Source organism: Anguilla anguilla, chromosome 5 (genome assembly GCF_013347855.1).
Source record: "Anguilla anguilla isolate fAngAng1 chromosome 5, fAngAng1.pri, whole genome shotgun sequence".
NCBI classification, from domain to species: Eukaryota; Metazoa; Chordata; class Actinopteri; order Anguilliformes; family Anguillidae; genus Anguilla; species Anguilla anguilla.
This window is the reverse complement of record NC_049205.1, coordinates 43,603,193-43,620,933: the sequence shown is the minus strand read 5'-3', so window position 1 is coordinate 43,620,933 and position 17,741 is coordinate 43,603,193. Positions and strand designations below refer to the sequence as shown.

The 17,741-nt window shown below is 38.5% G+C and overlaps 1 protein-coding gene across 5 annotated transcripts in view; it reads left to right on the top strand.

The window, feature by feature from the left end:
* The window catches only part of large2 (LARGE xylosyl- and glucuronyltransferase 2), a 161,441-nt gene that overhangs the window by 26,373 nt on the left and 117,327 nt on the right, over positions 1-17,741 (top strand). For 3 of the 5 annotated variants that reach the window (XM_035419449.1, XM_035419447.1, XM_035419451.1), the window contains exon 2: positions 11,367-11,458. The gene's annotated coding sequence lies outside the window, so the exon portion shown is untranslated. Of the gene's footprint in view, positions 1-11,363; positions 11,459-17,741 lie in introns of all 5 variants that reach the window. The other 2 variants (XM_035419450.1, XM_035419448.1) reach the window with 1 other exon arrangement.

Here is a 17,741-nt window from a genome sequence, read left to right as displayed (position 1 = left end):
CACCTGTGGCATCACACATCACAGAAGTCATTTTCTAGCGTTCCCATCAGCAGTGATCAATTTGTAAAATTTGAAGCCATACTAACAACGATTTCAGCTTAATTTAACGAAAAACCTCTAGAATGAAAAGAATTGGTCTAAATATCTTTGGGGGATGAAGTCATGTGATGCTGACCCTGAAAATGATTCTTCTGTTGCTGCTGCTTTTCTACCCTTGGCCTGATTTGTGACTGAAAAACATTATCATACGTAAATTAAAATATGTTTCAAGACTGAACTGAAAAGTGAAAACTGATCTGGGTCTTCATCTTGCCATCAACAACATATGCTTTGATGGCTGTCATCATAATTACAAATAATACTGAAGAGTGAAGTGATGTTACCTGTAACCTAATTGTGGATGTTTTCATGTAACTTAATTGACTTTGCTGTCTTTTAAACAGACTTTAAAGCAAAATATGAATATTTTAAATCAAAGCACCCTGTGAGCTCATATAAGCTGGCGCAGAAGAAAATGAGGAGAAACAGATTCAAACAGTGACTGCGCCATGATGGCACATTAAAAGATGACACTGTCACACTGCGGTGGTGCCTGCACAGAACAGAACAAGCTCGCAGTGGCTGTGAAATCTGCCCTGGAACTACATTTTTGTATTTCCCAGGCTACCTCATTAATTTAGCGGCGGAATCATGTTAATCGGTGTCTCCTAAAGACTTCTGTTTGCTGTCTTAGCTCAGAAAGCTGCTGGCTCCTTCTAGGGAGAACTGATCCGATGAGCGGGATCAATTCAGCCGCTAGGCTGACCGTTCCTGGAGCTGCGGATCACTGGACGAAGCCCCTGCGGTCACCCGCTAATTGTGGATGGAAAAAGGCAGAATGAACTAGAGGGGAGAACTTTTGGACTGAAATGGTAGCAGTTGTTCAGGGACTGAGTGTCCCCCCCAGTGCCACGGAGGAGCCAGGGTGCAGATATAGCCCATACTGTTAGCAGACAAGCAGTTGGCAAGGGACTCTTCAGCACTTTGGGTACATGGTTTTTAGGGGCATGGGAGACTGGACGCTTCAGGAAAACATTGTTTTGTGAATACGTTTATTTGGAGTTTATTCATGGGGGATCTTTTGTTCTTCTTTCTGTGTAATCTCTGGAAAATATGCGCTCCTGAAATCTACCTGCCAGGCATAAAGCTTGTTTCTGAAAACTTGTGAGATGTAGGGTAGAAGTGTATAAGAAAAAAAAAACAACAAGAACAATAAAAGAAAAATAGCAAGAACAACAACACTTTGTAAAGCCAAGCATGCTCTTTACAAACATGCCCCCCTGTAGTCATGTCCAAAGGATTAAAAAAAGAAATGTTCAAGATTCAAGATTCATCAACCTGATTTGCATTCTCTCAGTTCAACAGCATTGTTTGTTTATTATTTTGCAGCAGAAATGTTTTTTTTTAACTGAGTGTGCTTTGCCATTTGTATATTTACACAAGGAAGCAATGATAAACTGTCAAGTTGTCTTGTGCATCTTATTGTTTAAGAGCTACAGCTTTGGGGATTTCCCACAAAAGCTGTTTGAAATAACAGTCACAGACAGGAGGAATCAGAGATGCTATGCATCATCTTTTCCATAGTGATTTATGCTAACAATGTTTCTTCCTTGATGGTTGCGGTGTAGGCACTGCATAAAATGGTGCCTTTGTCGTGACAGTCAGTGCAACTGGCCTGTATGTGTGTTACCACAATTAATTATTTCCATGAAAAACCTACGCATATGTGTGAGTGTGTGTGATTTATTATTCATATCAGAATTGCGATTTCTTTGGTGTGTCATTGAAAGTAGTGAAGCGTCTGTAACAACCAAGATGAATGAGACACTGCTATTACTGAATGTAACCAAAGATTCTTTAGACCAACCAGAGGGCCAGCTTCTGCATCTCTTCCCAATTTTGAAACTAAAGCCCTATTCTGATGGACCGATATTCGGGGCATTCTCACGGGATAATAATTATCCAAAATAACCCCACCCCAATTACTGACCGTGTTAAATATCGAAACTTCCGTTAGCTAAAAAGGATCTGTTTCCTAATTTACCCCCTCAAAAAAAAAGAAAAAACAGTACGTACTGTAATTCAGTTTGGGAAATTTATTTGCAGCCATGTAAAAATTATTGACCTTTTAATCCCAGCAGATTCTAACGGGAATAAAAGCACAGGAGTAATGGGTAATAATTCCAACTACAGGACATCCTTGGATAAAACTAATCCCATCAGGATAGGCCTTACAGAGAGGTTGCCATAAGTAACACCGTCTGATGCTATATTACAGTTCATTAATATTCTCAGAGCGGTATATACACACACGCGCACACACACACTGTTAATTCACACTGAATGCCTTGTGCATAGATTAATTCTGCGTTCCACGCTCTTGTCTTAATGGAATCTCATGTTACTGTTGCCTGTCAGTAATCAGTGACTCTCCTGATCTGCACTCCGGATCTGCAGGAAAATCTCATGGCCCACTGTCTGTGTGAAAGAAAGGGGTGGTAATGGTAGGATTTAGCCTTTTATTGCGACTGATCTCGGGTCGCCCAAAAGGATATTCTGCTTGTTCTGAGATAGAGAGACCTTTAGTATTGGCATCATAATCCACATTCGATTTCCCATGACACGGCTCTGACCGTGTCATTTATCTACTCTGCCACACCGTTTCCTGGCCTGCATTCCCTGCGTGAGTTTACATAAACTCTGCTTTATTGCACATAGCAGGATTTACACACCCAAGCCCAGCTCAGCACTCAGTGCCTGGACTAATGTGGGCAATTAGGTGTGACCCAGGGGGCAAGGAACTGCTTACCCACCTGGAAAGCCAAACTGACGAGCCCACACTGTCTTCCCTTGGAGCTCATTTCCCAGCCTGACAAACTGACACCAGATTGCTGACTCTGGACTCTGCTCTCTGTACTCTGTCATTTGCATGCTATCCGAAAAAACATCTCGCGATTATGGCTTAATGTAGGAATTTTCTTCCTCGAAACGCATCTGGAATAATAACTAATATCCGATTGGTCAGAGCTGTAACCCCTTGAGATTGAGGTCGCTAACAGTCCAACTATAAATTCCAAAATGAGCCTGGTACCCCTGTTAGCCTTCTATACTTTCAGAGTGTAGTAATAATGACTCCAAAATTTTCCTATGTATATATTTATGGCTTTGGAAAGAGAGCTGCAGCGATGGGGAAATGGCATGTGTAATGAAGTGGAGGAAATGATCGTTATGCATTAGCTGATATTGGATATTTGATGAAAACCATTACAGCAGAACTCCCATATGCTCAGATTGTAACCAGTTGTCGGAATGATTTACCACTGGAGAACTGCAAGGTTGACACCAGTAGTTTCTATAATAATGTGCGTCCCTGTTGCAACATCCACTCAAGAGTGCGGTTTTAGTGGTTGTGGGATGTGGAGACCCTAAGTCATTGAATGGTCTGTATGTAAAAGTACCCTTGCTGTACAGTCTCAATGCAGTGTCAAGGTTACTGGATTTTTTTATTTTTTCCCTTCCTTGTTCAAAGTTATATCTGGGTCTGTCTTCTCAAGAAAATCTGATGAACTTAATAATGTAAGGTTAATGAATTATGCTCAGTTTTTACTTTTCAAGTGCGGTGTGACTTTTCTCAAGGTCTTAGTTGAATCAGAAAGGTGAACAGCATTGTGGTAGTTCTGACAACAGTCCTGTTCACGGTTCAACATTATTTTATAATATGTATGTAGACCCAGTTATACAAATGTGCATCAGTACACATGCACACATTTTATTAATAAACTCTCTTATCATTTAATTAATAAACATAATTTTTCATACCTTGTGAATGACACAAGTTCGCAGTCCATACAAAATCAGTCATGCACACAATGCATGTCACAGCAAATAGCTTAATTTCAATATGAAGTATATAGTTAAATGATCCTAAAAAGCCAATTCAACCATCCCCCACTCTATTGAAGATAATGTTGCTATGTAAAAGTCTTTTAGTCCTGTAGAGACTGAAAGGGGGCTTCAGCACGAAACTAAGTGCTTATTTGTTCCTAATTTATCTGCATTGTTGTTTAAGGGCATATACTGTAAATTAAGAACAAATAAGTGCTTAGTTTCATGCAAAAGCCTCCCTTCAGTCTCAGCTTAACCAAACCCATGTAGCTAAGTAGCTAACAGTTGATGTTAGTGAACTATGGCTAGCTCACTTGGTGACTAACACATTTTAAGACAAACTGCTTTCACTCCAAGAAATGGAATGACTGCCTTACAGTTCACATTATCACTGAGTGTTCTCAGGACTGAAATTCAAAATAAGAACACATACTGTTTTCATATTTACCCTTAAAAAAACAACCATAAATAATTCATCAACAGATTGATTTTTAGACAAACGCATTATGTACAGTAAACATGTGCAGTCCAACTGCGCTGGAGAGAAAACAGTATGAACAGAGAGAGTGACGGTAGTTTAGTGTATCAATTGTTTATTTAACAATCAGACATTTGCTAAGATCTGAATGTGAATTATGAGCCTTGTTTCTCTCCCGTACAGTCATACCTGAGATTGTGTATAGAATTGTGTATAGAAGATAATCCGCCCTTGAAGATTCATTTTATTCATTTTAACCTGTCACATTTGCTAGCAGTTACTTGAAAAAATATTTCATAGTTTCGTATGCAATTTCTTTTTTTCACGAAATGTATGTGAACATAAATTATCCAATCTGAATGAGATAAGGATTGGGATTTTCATTAAATCTGACTGGCATTTAGAATAAATTGTAGCTATTCTGGAACATTCTGAATAAAAAACCTCAGTCTTGTCAGTTTTTTAACAGTCAGCCATTATTTTAAGTGCTATAGGAAATATATTTACAGGTGTACTTCTGGGAACAGTGCTGACAGAGGAGCAATGAAAGAACCTCAGCTGCATAGTGTGGGACATGACAAGGGCAATTTGTCAATGCCTTGTCCAAGAACGTACCACTACCTCAGAGAGAGGACTGTAAGTCAATTTCAGAAGCCATTGGAGAACAGTATGGATTGAATTGTGGCAATCGATGGGAGATACGTGGCGATCCATGGAGCTACCGACTCTCCATCACAGGTATTTAATTGCAAGGGGTCATTCAATCCACTTTTGGTGATCCTTGATACTGATTTGTGCCCGTTGACATCAGGGAATATGATAGAGGTGCACTATTTCCTTATAACTCCAGATAGGCCCACTCAATATCTAAAAAAAAAACAATAAAAAAAAACACCAGACTCCCTAGTGCAGACCACAAAGGCCTTATGACCTTTGTCATTCTGGGAGAACAAAAAGGATAAAAGGGGTAGATATTCTGCATGGTTGAATATCTGTTCTTATCTGCAGCCCTTGTTACATTTGTGGCAATACAATGGAACCAATTAGTCGACTGAAGTTCAGAACTAGGTATTGAAATAAGGATACAATCATGGTGTTATGACACTAGTGGATGTTCTCATGCTCGCTTCTGAACTCAACTAATGGGGACAATTATATGCAGTAAAGTATGTGGTTGGGTAGGCACTATGTAGAACATGCTCTCTTAAGGCAGAGGAGGTCAGTGCCTTTCCATAAACTTTCCATCAGTGCTATTTCCTTCTGCTGGTGTAAGTGTAAATATAATCTATAATGAATGAGTGATATCAGGTGACATGCTGAAGGGGGTAACACCCTGCGTTTTTTCCTCTTCCTTTACTAAGGGTGTCGAAATGGGAACACACACATTCCACTCAGGACTGATTGACTGCAAGTTTGGTATTTATCTTGCCAAAAGTGTTAACGTGTTCATGCAGAAAATCTGTTGTGACAACAATGGTTAATGAACACTCAATATACACAATTTCCTAATTGTATTTTTGCTGGATATTCACAAGTTAAGACAGCACCTGCCCTTACTATGTGTCCCTGACTGGGGGTGTAGGGCCTTGGTTGTCAGAGTCAGGAGAAGGTGAGTCTTTGTGTGAGAGGACACGTTCCCCTTGCTAAATAGCCAGCTCAGGTCTTCTCTCGGTCACTGGTCTTTAAAGAAAGAAGCAGGTGCACATCCATTGCCTGTGCTGTGCATGAAATATGGGGCCCCAGAGGTCTAACTTGGGTTTGACTCTGGAAATGGCTGAGTCAGTCATGAATGCTGCTGTGTCCCAACATCATAAATTAGGTTTTTATTTTATTTTATAACAGTACAACACAAATACTGGGCATAAACTGGGCATTCAGGTTTATTCCTCAAAACGTATGCTGCCTCGGTAGGCAAAATCAAAATAGACACATTACTTACTCTTTCTCTCTCCCTTATGTCCACATGCTTCACTTGAACCCTAAAACACTACACCTCCTCCCCTGAAATGGTTTATTACATCCTTTTACATTTTTAAAACTTGTACAACAGACTAAAGAAAATAAAATATGAAAATATTACAAATGAAAATATGCCAACCTTTTTGTGTTTCTGCCTGGACACCCATTTCCTACCAATTGGCTGTGACATTGATCATTTGATGGAGTTATTTGGCTTTTGCTAGACTCATTTTCCCTCTGCACGACACCATCCACTTACTTCTCGTCATGATCAATGATGTAAGTATACTGTATACGTCAGATGCAGTGGTACCCTTAATGTATCATAATATTTTGAGTATTATGCCAAGAGCTATCACTTTGTTGAAATCTTTCACTTGTGTATCCATCTCAAATTGTAAGTAAAAATTAAATGTCTGATTTATCTGAGGCAGCATAGAGCAGTTAACAACTTCAGTTAAGCCAGAGAGGTGGGGCACAAATCTATAATTACATATAATAGAGCTTTATCCAAAATACTAATAATTTCAAATAATTTCAATCCAGCCAGTTTTACTGGATGATTTATTCATATCTCGAAGCTTTCAACATTGGAGAGGCCTGTCCCAGCAATTGAGCAAATGATTAATTCATTTTGGGGGCTCCTTATGAGTGAATACCAGAAACCTTTCAACTCTCTGAGAAAAGATTGCAAAATATGACTCACTGACACCAAAACTTGACTGTGTCAACAACTTCTTTCACATAAGAAACATGTCTGCTAAATGAATACAGTGTGAAATGATGATAATAAAGGGAAATGTTAATAAAGGTGGATCTGTCCTTGCTATACATTCAGTGGTTTGCAGTAATTGGCTTAGAACAGTCACATAGACAATTCTCTCCATCTCCTCCCCTGCTTCGTATTTATTTATATATTTATTAGTTTATTTGCTTTTGAAGTGTGTGACCTTTGTCCCCGACTCTCATCTACTTTGGAAGCAGAGGTGCACCCAATTAACTGAGCTTTAAAGAACCATTTCTCTCTCATGTAGCAGAACACCATATCACCCAGTGTGTGTCCATTGGTTGATCTAGTAAACAAGAATATAATTCTGGGCTTTTTATATTAATGAAACTTTGATACTAATGGTCTAGAAAGAAGAGATTAATGGTGCACTTCAAATGGCCTCCATTCAAAACTAATTCTCTATTATTAGGCACAAGGAAATAGGCCTTTCAGCATTTTATATAAAGTAGATGTCAAATAATGAAAATTGATTTTTTGAAAGTGCTTCTTTCATGTCATCTTGACCTCCAATCTTTGAACTCTTTTTACTTTTTCTTTTCTATAGGTTGCATGAAGTACATTTTCTGAGGCTTAGAACATTATTTTGCAGTTCAAACATATTTATCTTTTATTTATGTGCTAAGAGGTGCTGCATAGTAGTGCCTTCATAGACACACAGATATAAGCTGTTTCATTGACCTTTAAACGGTTTGTTTATTAAAAAAATTTCAGTCGACAAAATAAATTATTCTTAAAATAAATAAATTATTTTGAAGCACACTATTTTATAATATTTGTTTATGATTTCTATCCTCTTTTTATCCCCAGTTTGGAATGCGCAATCTCAATTTATTGGCGCCCATCTTTGCTATCAATTTTTGAAAGCTCAGACAAGCTTTTTGTGTTCTTCTCAAAAGCATGTGATGTGCAACCTGGGCTTGCACAGACTGTCGGAGAAAGACACTGCGTGTGTAACGTAACAGGCAACTTGTGAACACTCAATCAACTATTGGGGGTCTGTGGTTGGTAAAGAGGTGCTGTCATCCTCGATTACTGAAGCCCTCACATTCCCTGGCCACTGCTAGAGCCAAGTGGGCGTCACCTTGTGGTGATGCTGGCCAGGGTTTCCACTCGATTGCAAATATCGGACGTACCGATATATCTTTTCTTGGCTTGATACACTTATGATCTGATCGGATGTGCCCAATTCAGGCAAATGCATGTTCAGATAATGTACATCGCAACAACAAAATCTTCTCACAGTCTGCAAGGTTTAAAGGCGAAGCTTATGTTCAGGTTTTTTTATTTATTGACTGGCTGGACCAGGCTAGTGGGCTGGCCATGCTGTCTAGTTTGTCGGCTATCTTGCTAGCTGACTGGGCACAACGATATCATAGCTTTTTGAAGAGCCAGGGGTGTCCAATCTCATCAGAAAATGGGCCGGTGTGGGTGCAGGTTTCTGTTGTGGCCCACCACTAAGGCGTCTGATTCTGAAGATTGTGATTCTGTGATTGAAGACCATGATTAGTTAATTAGTTGAATCAGGTGTCCTACTGCTGGGCTAAAACAAAAACCTAGACACTCATCAGCCCTTTTCTGATTAGATTGGACTCTCCTGGTCAAAAGGGATCAAGTTATGGTTTTGCGAAAGTGTTTTATTTTAGAGGTATGCAATATTCATTCAATTTTGTCATTGATAGTGTTCTGGTATTACCAGTATGTTTACATAACCCACACTCCCAAATGAAAGCCCCAGCCCCCATTACATGGACACAGACAGAAGGAAAACAACATCCTCATTTGCACATTGCACTGTCCATTTGTGCTCAAAATATGGCTTATTTTTTTGTTTATTTTGTGGGAACATGAAACAACATATTGTCCATAGATATTTTTAGTTTTCCTCACATGCAGAAGATGTTTGTGTTTTCCCTTTTCCCTAAATTAAATATAACTCAATTAAGGAATATTGCACTGTTAGCCATCTCTCTGCCTTATGCTGACTTCCTTTTTTATTTGAATACATGACGTAAAAGCAATATTCAGTCTGATGTCTATAAAATGAACCTCTTGTAGTAGCTGGTCATATGTTTTAAGCACTTAGCCTGGCTTGTCTTCTGCTACATCTAGCCCATTGAATGGATTCAAACACAATTAAGCACCATTATCTTTTCAAAATGCCTTCCTCTGGCCTATTATTTGAAAACAATTTGCAAATGCAATCGCATGTAGCATTCAGTGTCCTCATTAAAGCATTTTGTAAGTGCTTTTATGTCCATCAAACTGTCAGATGTGGTGTAAATATGATATTTCATCAATATATAGTTTCCTCCGACAATAAACCACTTAGGGCTGAATCTAAGTGTCCCTTAATTTTTACAGTAAGTGACACTGCCTTTGCAGCATCAGAGAGAAAACCATTTATAGTATAACAGGATCATTTTGTATCTCTGAAGCACTAAGCGTGTGATGATGCCCAAAGGTAACTTGTTGGTACGAGACTTTACATGTGAATGGTTAGAAGAGGTGATTTAAAAAACTACTGATATTCTTTGGTTTGGAGATGTCTGTTGAGAAAGACGTCTAGCAGACTGATGAGAGAGTGCTCAAAGAAGGAGAAACAGACCTGCGACAGTGGATATGTTCATGGGCAAATGTTTTTCACTGGTACAAAGCTAGGCTGTCAATATGTTTTGCAGCCATTGATTTGTTCAAACCGATCCAATTTCATTGTATCTGATGCTTAGGATCTGGAGTCCGGTGCCCTGAGATAATTAATTAAATTGTTGGTTACTGTCCTTTTCAAAAGATTTATCCAAAAAATATTGTGAGCCCGTGCTCATAAGTGGAAATATGGCCATTGTTCAAGAAAACGTCATGGTATCATTTATTTTCAAGGACACCAAAGGGTGATCTTAATAGTCTCATTTACAATATGCATTGAAATGGAGGTAATTAATGATCCTAAGCCATCTTTTAAGTAGATTAAAACTATTTTGCTATTTGAAAAGTAAAGAGTGATCATTAAGACTTATCACCCAAGTCGCTAATAGATGGTAGCCTACATACAAAACATATTAGTAATTAATTGTTTATCCCTCCATGCATTGTTAGCCTATAGTATCCAGAATGAGAAATGTGTGTATGCGACATCCCACATTGAGCAATCAGAGGAATTTGGGTGGTGAGGGTAAAAAAAAAAGAACAACAACGACAACAACATGCAGCGTCAGTAAGAGGATGTTTCATATTTATCTGTGATTTATAATCCATGGCCACAATATACTTCACCTAGTGGTTGGTTCAATAATTGAAATTCTGGGTTTTTTTGTACTGGTTAAAATTCTCCTCCTCCATTCCAGTCCATCTTTAACATCACTGAGTTCTCATTAGGACTCATCATTTTATCTTATGTAGTCAGGTTAGCTGGACATCCCTTGCTACACAGAGGATGCAACCTTGTTTTGATCTACAATGCTATCTTAGGGAACTACTAATGTGTATTAGGTCAAAGTTTTTTTTTAATCTTTGCAAAGCATGCATGAAAAAAGAGTTGTATTATGGTCCATAGTCAGCCTAAACTCAAACTTGAATCCTTCATCTAATTACCAGATTTTAAACAGATGATAGTGCCTTTTTTCTGTTAACAGCACTCGTTTCTGAAGAGAACTGTCCTAAATCTGGTTACAAGAGCTTTAATGCTGGACACTTGTATGTACGGCAATGTGTTCTAATGTATTAACACACATTAGTTGTAATGTGTGCTCATCTTTGAGAGATGTTTTTATTGTGTGGGGGTTTCCAATGTAAAAGATTATTTACCTCAGTCGGACTTTCCTGGTGAAATATATAAATATACTTATCTAATACTATACAGTATGTGTCCAGATGAATATGTCAGCTTCTGTATTGCATTTCTCATTGCACTGATTGCACCCTGATAATCCACTGAATTATATTTCGGAAACATAATGTAATATATGCTGTCTGTATACTGAAAATTGAAATGAACAATTGGGCCAAACATTTAGACTTTGATCAGGATTGCACAGGAACTTATGGAAGAGGTACACCAGGTCAGAATTAAATAAATGTGACATTATAATGGCAGCTGAAGAATTCCCAGAGACAATGAGTTGCCCTCTGTAATTTACTCATCCGCCTCAATTTCTAGAGAACAAAACTAATCCATTAATGCTTTCCCTTTAACCTGAATGTGACTTTCTCTGCCAGCAGCCAAGAAAGCCTTTTAAAATAGAAGAATAGAGGCCTAAGTGAAGTCGGATCGAATGCGCCCTGGTGATGAAGACGCTACTCTGATCTATTAGGTAAGTCTGCAGTTTCCTACAGACAATGCTGTATAATGTAGTGGTAAATTATTAATTTATTATTATTCATTTATTGAAAAATTCTGTACTTTTTGCTAAGGATATGAATGTATGCTAAGTGATAGTAATGTAATGCATTGAACTTATTGGCAAGTACAGTCTCTAGCCAGGAGGATTCATAGAAAAAAAAATCCGCCTTTACCCATTTTTGTTGTAGAGTGGCACTTAATGGTTAATCCTATTTATCTGCTTGCTTGCTTGATAAAATGGTTCCTGCCATAGTAAGTATCAAAGAAAAAGTTAATGCTATGAATGTTTTCTGCATTGCTCATACACTACACTCCCGAAAGTATGTGGACACCTGAACATCACGCCCATATGAGCTTGTTGAACATCTCATTCCAAAACCATGGGCATTAATATGGTGGTGGACCCCTCTTTGCTGCTATAACAGCCTGCACTCTTCTGGGAAGGCTTTCCAGTGGATTTTGGAACATGGCTGCGGGGCTTCGTTTCCATTCAGCCACAAGAGCATTAATGAGGTTGGGCACTGATGTTGGGTGTAGGGCCTGGCTTTCAGTCGGCATTCCAATTCATCCCAAAGGTGTTTGTTGGGGTAGAGGTCGGGCTCTGTGCATGCCAGTAAAGCTCTTCCCTGCCAAACTCATTTCTTTATGGACTCTGCTTTGTGTAAGGGGGCATTTTCATGCTGAAACAAGAAAGGACCTTCCCCAAACTGTTGCCTCAAAGTTGAAAGTGCACAATTCTCTAGAATGTCATTGTATGCTGTAGCATTAAGATTTTCCCTTCACTGGAACTAAGGGGCCTAGCCCAAACCATGTAAAACAGCCCCAGACAATTATTCCTCCACCAAACCTTACACTTGCCACTATTTGAGCCAGTAGAGTTGGCACTATGCATTCCGCCTAACCCAGATTCGTCCGTCAGACTGCCAGACAGTGAAGTGGGATTCATCACTCCAGAGAAAGCATTTACACTGCTCCAGAGTCTAATGGTGGTGTGCTTTACACCACTCCAGCCAATGCTTGGCATTGTGCATGGTGATCTTAGGGTTGTGTACGGCTGCTTGGTCATGGAAACCCATTTCATAAAGCTCTTGACAAATAGTTCTTGTGGTGACATTTTTTCCAGAGGTAGTTTGGAACTCTGTAGTGAGTGTTGCAACTGAGTGAGGACAGATAATTTTTACTCACTACACGCTTCTGCACTTGGCGGTCCCGTTCTGTGAGCTTGTGTGAGCTCAGCTGTTGTCACTCCTATACATTCCCATTTCACAATAACAGCACTTAGTTAACTGGAGCAGCTCTAGCATGGCATAAATTTGACCAACTAACTTGTTGGAAAGGTGGCATCCTATGGCAGTGCCATGTTGAAAGTCACTGACCTCTTGAATACGACCCATTCTGTCTGTCAATGAAGACTGCGTGGCTGTATGCTTGATTTTATGCACCTGTTAGCAATGGGTGTGGCTGCAATAGCTGAAACCACTAATTAGACGGGGTGTCCACATACTTATCAGAAATGTATTGTATTATCATGATCAGCTGTGTGGTCCTTTTGTCTCATGGTAAAAATATAATTTTGCAAAAATAAGCTGAGTACAGTTCTAAAAATAGTGTTACAATTAAAAACTTGTTATACAGAATGGCATACCTATAAATATAAATCCAGTAAAATAAATCAAAATTCTCCTCAGATTTAGCATTTCATACTCAGCAAAAAAGAAGTATCCAGTTTTACTGCACTAACATTTATTAGCACCACATGGTAGAGTAGAGAAGTCTCCTTGAAATACATCAATTTAATAAGCAAGCCAAAAACATATTTACCCTCCACCCCAAAAACATTCCATTAACTATGCTGCCAGGTCAATTCAGTATGAAGAACAAGGTGTTGTTCTGAAATCCAGATCTCAGTAAATGGCACAAACAAGTAGTTGCTGTTTATAATTTTAAGCATTCCCTAAACAGATGTCACCAATCTACTGTAATATGCCTAAAGATTTGAAACAGAAATATATGTAAAATGGTTTATGACACTGTATTGTTAGCTTTTTGAGATGGGCTGACAACTAAAAGTAGGAAAATTAGGTAGGTAGTTAACCAGGATGTGTTAGATAGCTGGGTAGCAAAATGGATAGTAGTGAAATAAACTTAATAGCTACCTAGCGTGCAGGATATCTAGCTTACCTATTAACAATGGCATAAAATACATAGAATGGTTACTTTTACTAGAAAACAGGCTAAAAATGTTCTCTACCTTATTAGCTACAGAATCAGTAGAATATATTGTTATTTGCCTGGTGTGTAGAAACATTGCCAGTGTGGAGTCCACCTTCATTTCCTCTTTAGCTCTGTACGAAGTACTACGTGCCATGTACTAAACTCCTTGCTTAAGTGCCACACTGGCATTGGTGTGGTCTTGGAGTGTGCTCTAATTGCCTTTTTTACTTCAAGCTTCCATTTGCAGTTGTTTTTAATGGGTATTCATTTAAAATATATATATATATATTTTCACTTTTTTAATGTATGTTCTTTGTATATTGATCTGCCCTTCTGGTCAAGTCTGGCATAAGAGATTATTTAGCTCAATGGGCGGTCTAGTTAAATAAAGGTTGAATAAATAAACTTCTATAAATTTGTTTCGTACTGGGCTATAACTGGTCTTCTGGGTGAAATGAAAATTATAATTTTTAATTAGCCAATTGCTTAGTTTACTGGGGGCCATTTTTTGGTTGAGGTCTTTATCCCATTTGTCTAATATGTTTGAAGCAAGCCATTAAGCAATGCACAAAGGCATTTAGAGCAATGGGATATGGAATGTAGCCTTCCTCATGGGGAAATGTTAACAAGAGAAATGCAGACATAGTTATAGCCAATTCTCTCTGGCCATTATGAGGAGCTGTGCTGCAACTGAGAAAAACAGCGCATGGAAAATGAATAAGGTTATCCAGGAACCTGGCATACTGTAAACACATTAAGCCCAGAGCTTACAGCGAAATATACGCCACCTGTACTGTATTTTTTTTTTCTAAGTATTCAGCACAGAATTTACATTTTTTGTGACTTACTAAGCCTTGAGCTCAAGCTTGTGCATCACTAGAGGCTAATGGAACCTACTGGCATTTATACATAGATTTAGAAGTGTGCAAAACCAGGCAAAGAAAAAAAAAAAGTTATTTCGGGAGCCTTATTTGTGTTAGTATCAGTATTTTCATACCATATTTATTTTTATTCACACTTTTATTGGTGAAAAGGAGAACTCACATTATTAAATACATACAGACTTGTCTAATTGTCAATGTAAAGAAACTACAAATCACATATACTTTGTCTTCATACACTTGTAAAATGCTTCTCTTACAAGTTGGCTTGCCCTGTGTCTTCTAATAGTAGTTCAAGGTGCTATCAACATTACCGCAGAATCTACATATGACTGATAAATAGGGCCTGGAAAAATAGTTAAGCGTGTGACCATCTGGGCTGTGAACCTGAATTTCAGCAGTAATCCTCAAGAGATTAATTTTAATGAATGAGTATGGACCATGTGTATGATTGTGTCTTTGCATTGATCTGCACAACTGTGTGACATATTACTGATTTAAACTGGACAAATCACTGAGGCTAAATGAAAATGCTGGCTCATATTTTATTTCAATTCCCTCTGCCAGAGTGATTTTCTGGTGAAATTAAGATTGTGAATATAGAGTATAAAATTTTATCTAAAGATTTTATTTGAGCAGCTCCTCGGTTAGTGTAATATTCACTTGGAATATCTGTTTATTTGGCAGTCTCTTAAAACAGCACAATGAAAGCAATACAGAAATTGTTAGCAGTGCTTTTATGATACCACACAGTTGAATAATGTTCACTGTTGTTCCAAATGTATGTGTAGACATACAACAGACATACAGTGTTTGTTGACTAGCTTTATAGTTACAAGCCATTTAACATGAGTATCACTTGTCACTACATTTAGAATGTTCAGTTATTGATATTTCAAACACATTACATTGATTACATTGATTAATACACGACAGTGTAATTTTAGGTTCATTGACAGAGCTGGACATATGATCTGGCAATGTCTTGTAAAAAGGATTTCCTTTAAATCGTCATTCTTCTTATTGCCTGATTAAGCGGCAAAGTAATGATCAACTGAGGCAGTTGCCACAAGTAATTAAATGATTGTTTGACCCCAGCTTGAAATAGAGACTCTCTCAACTGTTTGGTGTTGGAGGACTGAAACCTATTATTTCCCTGGGTCCTACTGATTAGCAATGGCATAATACAATGAACAGTGGGGAAAATACTTACAGTGACAGGGTTATGAATTGTTGATCCACATGTCAACTCATGTTGATCCACATATAAAATATCGATTGCCATATTCTGTAAGTAATGTGTTAATTCTATCAGGCAGGTTCACAGTTGATGTGCTAAATGAAACTAAACCCATTTCATGTTAATTGGTGTTTATATATAGGCTATAGTGCTGACAGCTATAATTTGTCTGTATATATATATATATATATATATATATATTTTTTTTTTTTTACAAACCAATGAAATAAAATCCATTAGCACTTGCGGAATTATCAGGAGGTGAGAGTGAGTGAGGGACATATCTACATTTCAGCTCCCACGGTGCAAGGCCAAAAGGAAAAGGTTCATCACACCAGCTTATAGGAACAAAAAACTCCCACCTGTACACATGCATGAATACGCCCACGTGGAGTTTATTTCAAGAGAACAATACACCTGCTCTAGGCTGGAGTAGATTTATTTCCTTCATTTTGCACTCACTCACTGGCCTGTCAGCTGATTCCTGGAGAGCCGTCTCTATCAGCACCTATGTATTGATTGACAGATAATCAAATAGCCTGCTGTGGACTTTTGTCTCAAATTTGTTTACATATACTTGGTATTGATAGAGACTTAGTATGAGGGGGACTGTATTTTATTTGTGGAGTGCATTGCTTTGCTTTGATAATTCAATGCCAGTCAGTGCGTTTACATGCACAGTTGAAATCGATCTATATTATTAACTCGATTTGGCCAAAGATGAGATTTAATTGGATTATTGTCGTTGTCCCAATATACGTGACTCTGAAAGAATCAAATTATTGACCGAGGTGTGTCTGGCAAAGGCTTCTTATAAATCCTGCTTCCTCCAATTTTGTCGCAACTTTTTTGAATAGTTCGCCATTCCGCGTTTTTCTTCCATCCATGTATTTTAGGATATTTAACTCCTTTAGTTGCGATAGCATGAAGTTAGGGTCCATCCAGAAATGTGTTTTTTTTTGCCATGATACTAGGGAGGGTAAAATGGAGCTTTAGAATGTCGCCAGCAGTGTATGCGCGTGAGCTCGACAATGCATTTCTCACAGAAAAGGTTGTTTGTCGCCTTTTTTTAGTTCATTACAGTAGTGATAGAAGTGACAATAATTAAGTGGTACTGTGCTGTTAGGCTTTATTGATCGCCGTACAAGGTTAATGTAAAGTAGGCTAGCTAGCACAATCAGACAGCACTAACCCATAAAAATGTACTTTGAATGGCACTTGCTCAATCGAACGGTAAATGTGAAAAACATTTGATTATAGTCAGCGGCACCAAAATTTTCTGTCACATCCTCAATAAACGGCACAGTAGAAGATCAACAGATTCATGAGTGATTTAAAGTGATAATGTCCCAAAAATGTGTGCTGATATTATTTTTTGCCATTCAATGTGACATGTCTACTACATATCCAAAGAATAATTTATTTCATATTTGTTCTCTTCATGACCATGGCTAGTATCATTAGCTTTAATCTCTAAAAACAAAGGGTAACATGCTTGAAATGACATGCCTACTGTAAATGAGCTCCCAGATGTGTCCATAGGATTCTGTCTTTAGCCAACAGCCATACCACCATGCACTCTGCTCTTGCCGACTGGCTGAAGCTAAGCAAGTGTGGGCTTGGTTAGTACTTGAATGGGAGACCACCAGGGAATACTGAGTTGCTGCTGGAAGTGGTGTTGGTGGGCCAGTAGGGGGAAGTGTTCCCTCTGGTCAAATAAACCCCAATGCCTCAGTGCAGTGACGGGGACCCTGTGCTGTAGGAGATGCTGTCTTTCGGATGAGACATTAAACTGAGGTCCTGAGATCCCATGACACTTATCGCAAAGAGTAGGGGGTTCCCCGGTGTCCTGGCTAAAATCCCAGATCTGGCTCTCGCAAAAACTTGCCACCTAATCATCCCCTGATTTAATTGGCTAA